General features: G+C 45.0%; 1 pseudogene; it reads right to left on the bottom strand.

The window, feature by feature from the left end:
• Positions 1-603: 603 nt before the first annotated feature.
• Positions 604-2,476, bottom strand: LOC147889731 (cytochrome P450 71A1 pseudogene; annotated as a pseudogene).
• Positions 2,477-3,019: the final 543 nt, after the last annotated feature.

Here is a 3,019-nt window from a genome sequence, read left to right as displayed (position 1 = left end):
GAGTACAAGATCAACATCATTTTTTTCAGTACAGTACTCATCGATCCATTGATGTAATCCACTCTACCAATCACATAATTTCTCCTAGTATTCTATGGCATCACATTTCTCAACACTTCCAAGCGACTTTACACCTAGACTTATAATGACATTCCAAAAAGCAGGGCCTTAGTGGGATCCCCACCTTGTTGATCTTGGGTAGGCCTTATGAATGATTAAAAATCATTCACCTTGTTTAATTCACAGACTTTCCCTACCTAGACAGAACAATATTATTTCTTGTGTCCTAGACAAACATTCCATTTCCTAGATAGATAGTTACAATTACTATATAGAAAAGAGATTTGCAAGATAAAGCTATACAAGAAATCTAGAACACACTTCATTATCCACATAAAAGCTCACATTTCTTAGATAGCAGAAATAGCAGTCATCCTGCATATAGAAACTCACATTTCTTAGGTAGCACTATCTGGCCTATATAAGAAATCAAATTCTGTACGATTAGGAAATATGCATGAATTTCCTGTATTGCAGCCGCTTCTATATAGCATAGGGATGCACAAGCAAGCTGCTGCTATGGGTGTATTTGAGCACCTGCTGCTATATAGTGTAGAGATGCGCAGGCAACCTGGCAGTTGCCCAGGCAAGCAGAGGTTTGGACATGGGAACCAATTGCCCACGCACCTCCGACATGTCAATGCTATCTATATGCGACCACTCGAAAGCCTGCACCAGAATTCCCACCATCAGCTGCACGTTCATCAGCCCCAACATCCACCCTGGACAACCCCTTCTTCCTGAGCTAAAAGGCAGCAGCTCGAAATGCTGGCCTCGAACTTCTATGTCGCTATCCAGGAATCTCTCCGGCCAGAATTCCAGTGGTTTCTCCCATACACTCGGGTCCCTGCCTATTGCCCATACGTTGACATACGCGAGTGTTTTTGCCGGTATATGATACCCATCTACCACACAAGGCCTTGTGGACTCATGGACTGCTGCTAACGGTGCAGGTGGGTGCAATCTCAGTGTCTCTTTCACCACTGCTCGCAGGTAAGGTAGTTGAGCAACGTCGGACTCTCGAAGGAGACGTGCATTTCCCACTGTAGATTCGATTTCATATCGGAGCTTCTTCATGATTGCTGGGTTTCGTAACACCTCGGCAAATCCCCATTCAACTGTGACTATCGTTGTATCTGTTCCGCCCCCGAAAACACCCTGAATAGACACGGCACGAGTTAGCAAGCGTTCATCTGCCTCTCCTAATTAAGACGAATACAACGAGAAGTTAGTATTTTAGTACCGTCACGACCCCCGTGATATTGTCGTCACTAATCGGCATGTCTAACTTGCTTTCCTGTGAGATAGACAATAGAACGTCTAATAAGTCCTTAGGATTGTATGTAGGGTCCTTCATCGATCGACGGCGATCATCAATAATTCCTTGGAAGGCGGTCCTCAAGCGTTCCCCCGCTATCTTCATGCGTCTCACATGGCCTTGCAAATCCATCCATTGCAAGCATGGTATAAAGTCGCCAATATTGAACACGCCAGCAAAAGCAAATATTTCACTCAACAGATCGGCAACGTTAGCGTTTGTGGAGGAAATCTCGGAGAAGCTCTTCCCTATTACCATTGTGGAGATGACGTTATAAACTGCAGATCTTACTCTTGAACGTAGCGGTACTGCTTCTCCCTTGTTGCTATCTTTCCAGATGGCGTGTAGAAGAGCAGCCATTTCCCCTTCTCTTATGGGCCGGAAAGCTTCGAGCCTCTTTTTACTAAAGAAATCCGTAACAAGAAGTTGGCGCATCAGGCGCCAGTACGGGCCGTTGGGAGCAACACCAATGCTCGAACGATCGAACAGAGTGTAGACAGCCGCCGACGTTCGCGGTCGAGAAGCGAACGCGTGGTCATGCGTTTGTAGTATTTCTCGGGCTAGGCCAGGTGTAGAGGCGACAATGACAGGCACGGAACCCAAGCGGAGCGATATCAAGGGACCATGCACTTTGGAGAGTCTGTGGAGCAAGAGGTGTGAGAACCCAGCTCGGAACAAGTGTAAGTGGCCAATGATGGGCAATGCGAGAGGCCCGGGGGGCAAAGAGGAGGCAGTTCGACGCGATGTTCTGAACAGCAAGACGGAGAAAATGAGGCAGACAATGAAGCTGAGGAGGGAAAGGAGCAAAGAAGCTGGGGTGGGAGCGATGTTGAAGCTCCCATTCGACAAACTCATGATGATCATAGTGGGGAGGGAAACAAGGAACTGCAGAGGCGACTTATAAACTAGACGAGACGGGTTGAATGGGTCCCATCCCAGGACTTTAGGGGGCTTCGCACATGGGAACTGGGAAGAAATAGGATGGTAATCGGTCCACTGCATTGTTATGTCATGAACCTGAATTGAAAAACGTGCAAAATATCCAAGGAAAATGTCAACCAAAAAGCCATTCTCATTTTTCCTCTTTTTCTCCTCCATGACATAACATCCTTAGCACCTAATGTAGGAGGGTTAGCCATTCATGAGGTGCTTGATGGTGGCCAATGCTCTTCCCAATACCATGGAGAACCATTGATGTAAAAATTCTCTTCTGTCATATGTTGTGAATATTACATGATTTAAAAGGCCTTTTTTTTCCAGAGCCATATATTCAATCGACTAGCAAAGTTTTTAACAAATTCATTATGGATGCATAGCAACAAATTTTATACGAATACGTAGTACTTGCCCTATATGTGTTCTGTACCTAATCCACAATAATGGACACATCTCCTACTATCTATATTTGCCACCCACACTATTTCACTTCCTACCATACATGGCTTCGTCACATGTGTGGTCTACCACTTGGGAGTTTACATCATATGTGGAAAATCAATGAGCCTTTAGCTTTTATATCATAAAGGTGAGCAAAATTTTACGAAGTCATAAGTGATGTATGTGTGGGTATCTATGAGTGACACAAGCTCACATAAGGTGACATCCTTCGAGGGTATTGGTGTGCTATGTGACTAGTATAAT

Source organism: Dipteris shenzhenensis, chromosome 20 (genome assembly GCF_047967505.1).
Source record: "Dipteris shenzhenensis isolate YYH24624 ecotype China chromosome 20, Dip_SZ_1.0, whole genome shotgun sequence".
NCBI lineage: Eukaryota > Viridiplantae > Streptophyta > Polypodiopsida > Gleicheniales > Dipteridaceae > Dipteris > Dipteris shenzhenensis.
Note: the sequence above shows the minus strand (reverse complement) of the source record. Positions and strands in the feature narration are given on the sequence as shown.